Source organism: Hemiscyllium ocellatum (assembly GCF_020745735.1).
Source record: "Hemiscyllium ocellatum isolate sHemOce1 chromosome 15 unlocalized genomic scaffold, sHemOce1.pat.X.cur. SUPER_15_unloc_16, whole genome shotgun sequence".
In the NCBI taxonomy this organism is placed as follows: Eukaryota; Metazoa; Chordata; class Chondrichthyes; order Orectolobiformes; family Hemiscylliidae; genus Hemiscyllium; species Hemiscyllium ocellatum.
Window position 1 is genome coordinate 502,989 of NW_026867452.1, and position 10,000 is coordinate 512,988.

The following is a 10,000-nucleotide window of genomic DNA, read 5'->3' on the forward strand; positions in this document are numbered from 1 at the left end:
CACAAGCGCCTGAGGAGGGACGCCACCCTCCCCTTTGCGTCAAGAGACCTCCCCACCGGCCTCTGACTGATTCTTAGAACGGACGGAAAGAGTCGGGCAAGCCTGTCAAAGCTTTGAGCGAATGTCAAAAGCTTTAGACTTCCGCGAACTCTCCGGCTTGCACTGAGACGCGAGGTCGATGTGCTAAGCACCACGGGGCCCCTTTCGCCTGCAGGTCCCGAGCCGCCAACATGTTCTTAGTATCGTGTTCTCCAATCCTGGGTGACGGGCACCGCAGGGAGGCAGAGCCATCGCACTTGCCGGGTGGCAGAGGAAGGACCGGACTATGTACAATAGCGGCCAACGACTCCCAGAGCCGGTTGTGCGGCGTCTGCTCTCAGCCTAAGAGGCTTCTGGGAGTGCTCAGGCAAGGGTCAGCCTGCACCCTTGCTGGCAGCACCCAGGGGAACCAGGACGCTTGCATCTCTCGCCTTCATTTTCGACACAAGCGCCTGAGGAGGGACGCCACCCCTCCCCTTGCGTCAAGAGACCTCCCCACCAGCCTCTGACTGATTCTTAGAACGGACGGAAAGAGTCGGGCAAGCCTGTCAAAGCTTTGAGCGAATGTCAAAAGCTTTAGACTTCCGCGAACTCTCCGGCTTGCACTGAGACGCGAGGTCGATGTGCTAAGCACCACGGGGCCCCTTTCGCCTGCAGGTCCCGAGCCGCCAACATGTTCTTAGTATCGTGTTCTCCAAACCTGGGTGACGGGCACCGCAGGGAGGCAGAGCCATCGCACTTGCCGGGTGGCAGAGGAAGGACCGGACTATGTACAATAGCGGCCAACGACTCCCAGAGCCGGTAGTGCGGCGTCTGCTCTCAGCCTAAGAGGCTTCTGGGAGTGCTCAGGCAAGGGTCAGCCTGCACCCTTGCTGGCAGCACCCAGGGGAACCAGGACGCTTGCATCTCTCGCCTTCATTTTCGACACAAACGCCTGAGGAGGGAAGCCAACCCTCCGTGTGTCAAGAGACCGTCCCCGCCCCGGCCTCCGACTGATTCTTAGAACGGACGGAAAGAGTCAGGCAAGCCTGTTAAGACTTCCGCGAACTCTCCGGCTTGCACTGAGACGCGAGGTCGATGTGCTCAGCACCACGGGGCCCCTTTCGCCTGCAGGTCCCGAGCCGCCAACATGTTCTAAGTATCGTGTTCTCCAAACCTGGGTGACGGGCACCGCAGGGAGGCAGAGCCATCGCACTTGCCGGGTGGCAGAGGAAGGACCGGACTATGTACAATAGCGGCCAACGACTCCCAGAGCCGGTAGTGCGGCGCCTGCTCTCAGCCTAAGAGGCTTTTGGGAGTGCTCAGGCAAGGGTCAGCCTGCACCCTTGCTGGCAGCACCCAGGGGAACCAGGACGCTTGCATCTCTCGCCTTCATTTTCGACACAAACGCCTGAGGAGGGAAGCCAACCCTCCGTGTGTCAAGAGACCGTCCCCGCCCCGGCCTCCGACTGATTCTTAGAACGGACGGAAAGAGTCAGGCAAGCCTGTTAAGACTTCCGCGAACTCTCCGGCTTGCACTGAGACGCGAGGTCGATGTGCTCAGCACCACGGGGCCCCCTTCGCCTGCAGGTCCCGAGCCGCCAACATGTTCTAAGTATCGTGTTCCCCAAACCTGGGTGACGAGCACCGCAGGGAGGCAGAGCCATCGCACTTGCCGGGTGGCAGAGGAAGGACCGGACTATGTACAATAGCGGCCAACGACTCCCAGAGCCGGTAGTGCGGCGCCTGCTCTCAGCTTAAGAGGCTTTTGGGAGTGCTCAGGCAAGGGTCAGCCTGCACCCTTGCTGGCAGCACCCAGGGGAACCAGGACGCTTGCATCTCTCGCCTTCATTTTCGACACAAACACCTGAGGAGGGAAGCCAACCCTCCGTGTGTCAAGAGACCGTCCCCGCCCCGGCCTCCGACTGATTCTTAGAACGGACGGAAAGAGTCAGGCAAGCCTGTCAAAGAATTGAGCAGATGTCAAAATCTTTTAAGACTTCCGCGAACTCTCCGGCTTGCACTGAGACCCGAGGTCGATGTGCTCAGCACCACGGGGCCCCTTTCGCCTGCAGGTCCCGAGCCGCCAACATGTTCTAAGTATCGTGTTCCCCAAACCTGGGTGACGAGCACCGCAGGGCGGCAGAGCCATCGCACTTGCCGGGTGGCAGAGGAAGGACCGGACTATGTACAATAGCGGCCAACCACTCCCAGAGCCGGTAGTGCGGCGTGCGAGGTCTGCTCTCAGCGGAAGAGGGTTTTGGGAATGCTCAGGCAAGGGCCAGCCTGCACCCTTCCTGGCCGCTCCCACGGGAACCAGGCTACTTGCAATCCTTTCCCCCAATAGCAAGTGCCTTTTGGAGGGACGGCCGGAGTCAACGTGGGGTTTGCCCGCCCTCCAAAGTGTCAAGAGACCGCCGCACAGGCCTCTGACTGATTCTTAGAACAGGCAGCAAGAGTTGGGTAAGTCTGTCGAAAATTTGACAAAGTGTCAAAAATTAGACTTCCGAGAGCTCTTGGGCATGCACACAGGCCTGTCATTCAAGTGCTCTGCCCGCGGAACCGTTTTTCGGATGCCTTTCAAAGTGGTCCCGCGCCGCCATTTTGTTCTAAAAATCGTGTTCCAGAAATCTCCGGGTACCCCGCCAACCTCACTGTGTCACAATGTCAAGTGGCACTGAATGGGTCTGAATTTCAAATTCGACTGCTTCGCTCTGGAACTCGAACCCGGCAAAACCGTTTGGATTTTTCCCGGTCCAGACTTCCGCGGCAGACAAAGTTAAAGTTTTCGGGCTGCAGACTCAAAACGACATCTGGCCAACCGCCGGGCTCAATTCGCCCAGTTCCTCCGGCACTTCGGAACTCATGTTCGGCATGAGTTTTTGAATCTTTCCCGATGCTTCGGCATTTTCCTCCGCTGACACTTAGAATATTTTTCACACTTGGCCGAAAATTTTTCTAAGTTTTTCTGGTTACTGATTTCTTCTTTTCGGGCATTTTTCTAAGTTTTCTTGGTTACTCATTTCTCATTTTCAAACATTTTTCTAAGTTTTTCTGGTTACTGATTTCTTCTTTTTGGGCATTTTTCTAAGTTTTCTTGGTTACTCATTTCTCATTTTCAAAACATTTTTCTAAGTTTTTCTGGTTACTCATTTCTCATTTTAAAACATTTTTCTAAGTTTTTCTGGTTACTGATTTCTTCTTTTTGGGCATTTTTCTAAGTTTTCTTGGTTACTCATTTCTCATTTTCAAACATTTTTCTAAGTTTTTCTGGTTACTGATTTCTTCTTTTTGGGCATTTTTCTAAGTTTTCTTGGTTACTCATTTCTCATTTTCAAACATTTTTCTAAGTTTTCTTGGTTACTCATTTCTCATTTTCAAACATTTTTCTAAGTTTTTCTGGTTACTGATTTCTTCTTTTTGGGCATTTTTCTAAGTTTTCTTGGTTACTCATTTCTCATTTTCAAACATTTTTCTAAGTTTTTCTGGTTACTCATTTCTCATTTTCAAACATTTTTCTAAGTTTTTCTGGTTACTGATTTCTTCTTTTTGGGCATTTTTCTAAGTTTTCTTGGTTACTCATTTCTCATTTTCAAACATTTTTCTAAGTTTTTCTGGTTACTCATTTCTCATTTTCAAACATTTTTCTAAGTTTTTCTGGTTACTCATTTCTGCTTTTCCAACGTTTTACTAAGTTTTGCTGGTTACTGAGTTCACACTTTTAAACATTTTCGGGCATTTTTCTACGTTTTTCATGTTACTCATTTAGCACTTTCAGGCACTTTCCTATGCTTTCCTGCTTACTGATTTCACACTTTTAAGCATCTTCGGGCATGTTCCCTAAGTTTTGCAGTTCATTCGTTTGGGACAGTCAGGCAGCTTTCCTAAGCTTTCCTGGTAACCGAATTCACATTGTTGAGAACTTTGGAACCCTTCCCTAAGCTGTGCTGGTTACTCACTTTACCTCTTCAGACACTTGCCCCCGTTGTGACAGAGACCACTTCCCGACTCGGGAAATGCACCAAATTCGGCCTGAACTCAGAGGGCAGTCCCCCCTCGAAGGCGTGGAAGTCGGCAGAATCGCCGGGTCTAATCCGGCTGAGCTACCCGGCTTGGAAGCCTCAAAGTCGGTATGAGCTGTCAGGTTCACTCCCATCCCCGTTTGGACCACTTCCCGACTCGGGAAATTCACCAAATTCGGCCTGAACTCAGAGGACAGTCCCCCCTCGAAGGCGTGACAGTCGGCAGAACCGCCGGATCAAATCCGGCTGAGCTACCCGGCCCCGAAGCCTCAAAGTCGGTAAGAGCTGTCAGGTTCACTCCCATCCCCGTTTGGACCACTTCCCGACTCGGGAAATTCACCAAATTCGGCCTGAACTTATACAACAGTCCCCCCTCGAAGGCGTGACAGTCGGCAGAACCGCCGGATCAAATCCGGCTGAGCTACCCGGCTTGGAAGCCCCAAAGTCGGTAAGAGCTGTCAGGTTCACTCCCATCCCCGTTTGGACCACTTCCCGACTCGGGAAATTCACCAAATTCGGCCTGAACTTATACAACAGTCCCCCCTCGAAGGCGTGACAGTCGCTAGAACCGCCGGATCAAATCCGGTTGAGCTACCCGGCTTGGAAGCCCCAAAGTCGGTAAGAGCTGTCAGGTTCACTCCCATCCCCGTTTGGACCACTTCCCGACTTAGGAAATTCACCAAATTCGGCCTGAACTTAGAGGAGAGTCCCCGCTCGAAGGCGTGGAAGTCGGCAGAATCGCCGGGTCAAATCCGACTGAGCTACCCGGCCCCGAAGCCTCAATGTCGGTAAGAGCTGTCAGGTTCACTCCCATCCCCGTTTGGACCACTTCCCGACTCGGAAATTCACCAAATTCGGCCTGAACTTAGACAACAGTCCCCCCTCGAAGCCGTGGCAGTCGCTAGAACCGCCGGATCAAATCCGGTTGAGCTACCCGGCTTGGAAGCCCCAAAGTCGGTATGAGCTGTCAGGTTCACTCCCATCCCCGTTTGGACCACTTCCCGACTTAGGAAAATCACCAAATTCGGCCTGAACTCAGAGGGCAGGCCCCCCTCGAAGGCCAGGCATTCGGCAGAACCGCCGGGTCAAATCCGACTGTGCTACCCGGCCCCAAAGCCTCAAAGTTGGTATGAGCAGTTAGGTTCACTCCCATCCCCGTTTGGACCACTTCCCGACTTAGGAAATTCACCAAATTCGGCCTGAACTTAGAGGAGAGTCCCCGCTCGAAGGCGTGGAAGTCGGCAGAATCGCCGGGTCAAATCCGACTGAGCTACCCGGCCCCGAAGCCTCAATGTCGGTAAGAGCTGTCAGGTTCACTCCCATCCCCGTTTGGACCACTTCCCGACTCGGGAAATTCACCAAATTCGGCCTGAACTTAGACAACAGTCCCCCCTCGAAGCCGTGGCAGTCGCTAGAACCGCTGGATCAAATCCGGTTGAGCTACCCGGCTTGGAAGCCCCAAAGTCGGTATGAGCTGTCAGGTTCACTCCCATCCCCGTTTGGACCACTTCCCGACTTAGGAAAATCACCAAATTCGGCCTGAACTCAGAGGGCAGGCCCCCCTCGAAGGCCAGGCATTCGGCAGAACCGCCGGGTCAAATCCGACTGTGCTACCCGGCCCAAAGCCTCAAAGTTGGTATGAGCAGTTAGGTTCACTCCCATCCCCGTTTGGACCACTTCCCGACTTAGGAAATTCACCAAATTCGGCCTGAACTTAGAGGAGAGTCCCCGCTCGAAGGCGTGGAAGTCGGCAGAATCGCCGGGTCAAATCCGACTGAGCTACCCGGCCCCGAAGCCTCAATGTCGGTAAGAGCTGTCAGGTTCACTCCCATCCCCGTTTGGACCACTTCCCGACTCGGGAAATTCACCAAATTCGGCCTGAACTTAGACAACAGTCCCCCCTCGAAGCCGTGGCAGTCGCTAGAACCGCTGGATCAAATCCGTTTGAGCTACCCGGCTTGGAAGCCTCAATGTCGGTATGAGCTGTCAGGTTCACTCCCATCCCCGTTTGGACCACTTCCCGACTTAGGAAAATCACCAAATTCGGCCTGAACTCAGAGGGCAGGCCCCCCTCGAAGGCCAGGCATTCGGCAGAACCGCCGGGTCAAATCCGACTGTGCTACCCGGCCCCAAAGCCTCAAAGTTGGTATGAGCAGTTAGGTTCACTCCCAAACCCGTTGGGGACCACTTCCCGACTTAGGAAATTCACCAAATCCGGCCTGAACTTAGACAACAGTCCCCCCTCGAAGGCGTGACAGTCGGTAGAACCGCCGGGTCAAATCCGGCTGAGCTACCCGATTTGGAAGCCTTCAACACAAAACCCATCCGGCAATGCCACTCAAAAAGGGCCCAAATTCAGAAACACCCCCTTCAATAGGTACCACTTCCTCGGAGACACTACCGGGACACGCTCCCTCGGCGAAAATTAAGCCCCCACCACTAACTGAAGCCAACCGCAGCCCCAACTTCAACGGAGAAATCAGTAACCAATTCAAAAATGCACTTGGTTACTGATTTGTACTGCTTCAAAAATATTCTAAGTGTCGCTGGTTACTGATTTGTACTGCTCCAAAAATATTCTAAGTGTCACTGGTTACTGATTTGTACTGCCTCAAAAATATTCTAAGTGTCGCTGGTTACTGATTTGTACTGACTGAAAAATATTCTAAGTGTCGCTGGTTACTGATTTGTACTGACTCAAAAATATTCTAAGTGTCAGTGGTTACTGATTTGTACTGCTCCAAAAATATTCTAAGTGTCGCTGGTTACTGATTTGTAATGCTCCAAAAATATTCTAAGTGTCGCTGGTTACTGATTTGTACTGCTTCAAAAATATTCTAAGTGTCAGCGTTACTGATTTGTACTGCTTCAAAAATATTCTAAGTGTCGCTGGTTACTGATTTGTACTGCTTCAAAAATATTCTAAGTGTCAGTGGTTACTGATTTGTACTGCGTCAAAAATATTCTAAGTGTCGCTGGTTACTGATTTGTACTGCTCCAAAAATATTCTAAGTGTCGCTGGTTACTGATTTGTACTGCTTCAAAAATATTCTAAGTGTCGCTGGTTACTGATTTGTACTGCTTCAAAAATATTCTAAGTGTCAGTGGTTACTGATTTGTACTGCTTCAAAAATATTCTAAGTGTCGCTGGTTACTGATTTGTACTGCTTCAAAAATATTCTAAGTGTCAGTGGTTACTGATTTGTACTGCTTCAAAAATATTCTAAGTGTCGCTGGTTACTGATTTGTACTGCTTCAAAAATATTCTAAGTGTCAGTGGTTACTGATTTGTACTGCTCCAAAAATATTCTAAGTGTCGCTGGTTACTGATTTGTACTGCTTCAAAAATATTCTAAGTGTCAGTGGTTACTGATTTGTACTGCTCCAAAAATATTCTAAGTGTCGCTGGTTACTGATTTGTACTGCTTCAAAAATATTCTAAGTGTCAGCGGTTACTGATTTGTACTGCTTCAAAAATATTCTAAGTGTCAGTGGGTACTGATTTGTACTGCTTCAAAAATATTCTAAGTGTCGCTGGTTACTGATTTGTACTGCTTCAAAAATATTCTAAGTGTCAGTGGTTACTGATTTGTACTGCTCCAAAAATATTCTAAGTGTCGCTGGTTACTGATTTGTACTGCTTCAAAAATATTCTAAGTGTCAGTGGTTACTGATTTGTACTGCTTCAAAAATATTCTAAGTGTCGCTGGTTACTGATTTGTACTGCTTCAAAAATATTCTAAGTGTCAGTGGTTACTGATTTGTACTGCTTCAAAAATATTCTAAGTGTCGCTGGTTACTGATTTGTACTGCTCCAAAAATATTCTAAGTGTCGCTGGTTACTGATTTGTACTGCTTCAAAAATATTCTAAGTGTCGCTGGTTACTGATTTGTACTGCTCCAAAAATATTCTAAGTGTCGCTGGTTACTGATTTGTACTGCTTCAAAAATATTCTAAGTGTCGCTGGTTACTGATTTGTACTGCTTCAAAAATATTCTAAGTGTCAGTGGTTACTGATTTGTACTGCTTCAAAAATATTCTAAGTGTCGCTGGTTACTGATTTGTACTGACTCAAAAATATTCTAAGTGGGCTGGTTACTGATTTGTACTGCTCCAAAAATATTCTAAGTGTCGCTGGTTACTGATTTGTACTGCTTCAAAAATATTCTAAGTGTCAGCGGTTACTGATTTGTACTGCTTCAAAAATATTCAAGTGTCAGTGGTTACTGATTTGTACTGCTTCAAAAATATTCTAAGTGTCGCCGGTTACTGATTTGTACTGCTTCAAAAATATTCTAAGTGTCAGTGGTTACTGATTTGTACTGCTTCAAAAATATTCTAAGTGTCGCCGGTTACTGATTTGTACTGCTTCAAAAATATTCTAAGTGTCAGTGGTTACTGATTTGTACTGCTCCAAAAATATTCTAAGTGTCGCTGGTTACTGATTTGTACTGCTTCAAAAATATTCTAAGTGTCAGCGTTACTGATTTGTACTGCTTCAAAAATATTCTAAGTGTCAGTGGTTACTGATTTGTACTGCTTCAAAAATATTCTAAGTGTCGCTGGTTACTGATTTGTACTGCTTCAAAAATATTCTAAGTGTCAGTGGTTTCTGATTTGTACTGCTTCAAAAATATTCTAAGTGTCGCTGGTTACTGATTTGTACTGCTCCAAAAATATTCTAAGTGTCGCTGGTTACTGATTTGTACTGCTTCAAAAATATTCTAAGTGTCGCTGGTTACTGATTTGTACTGCTCAAAAATATTCTAAGTGTCAGTGGTTACTGATTTGTACTGCTTCAAAAATATTCTAAGTGTCGCTGGTTACTGATTTGTACTGATTCAAAAATATTCTAAGTGTCAGTGGTTACTGATTTGTACTGCTTCAACAATATTCTAAGTGTCGCTGGTTACTGATTTGTACTGCTTCAAAAATATTCTAAGTGTCAGTGGTTACTGATTTGTACTGCTTCAAAAATATTCTAAGTGTCCGCTGGTTACTGATTTGTACTGCTCCAAAAATATTCTAAGTGTCGCTGGTTACTGATTTGTACTGCTTCAAAAATATTCTAAGTGTCGCTGGTTACTGATTTGTACTGCTCCAAAAATATTCTAAGTGTCGCTGGTTACTGATTTGTACTGCTTCAAAAATATTCTAAGTGTCGCTGGTTACTGATTTGTACTGCTTCAAAAATATTCTAAGTGTCAGTGGTTACTGATTTGTACTGCTTCAAAAATATTCTAAGTGTCGCTGGTTACTGATTTGTACTGACTCAAAAATATTCTAAGTGGGGCTGGTTACTGATTTGTACTGCTCCAAAAATATTCTAAGTGTCGCTGGTTACTGATTTGTACTGCTTCAAAAATATTCTAAGTGTCAGCGGTTACTGATTTGTACTGCTTCAAAAATATTCTAAGTGTCAGTGGTTACTGATTTGTACTGCTTCAAAAATATTCTAAGTGTCGCTGGTTACTGATTTGTACTGATTCAAAAATATTCTAAGTGTCAGTGGTTACTGATTTGTACTGCTTCAACAATATTCTAAGTGTCGCTGGTTACTGATTTGTACTGCTTCAAAAATATTCTAAGTGTCAGTGGTTACTGATTTGTACTGCTTCAAAAATATTCTAAGTGTCGCTGGTTACTGATTTGTACTGCTCCAAAAATATTCTAAGTGTCGCTGGTTACTGATTTGTACTGCTTCAAAAATATTCTAAGTGTCGCTGGTTACTGATTTGTACTGCTCCAAAAATATTCTAAGTGTCGCTGGTTACTGATTTGTACTGCTTCAAAAATATTCTAAGTGTCGCTGGTTACTGATTTGTACTGCTTCAAAAATATTCTAAGTGTCAGTGGTTACTGATTTGTACTGCTTCAAAAATATTCTAAGTGTCGCTGGTTACTGATTTGTACTGACTCAAAAATATTCTAAGTGGGGCTGGTTACTGATTTGTACTGC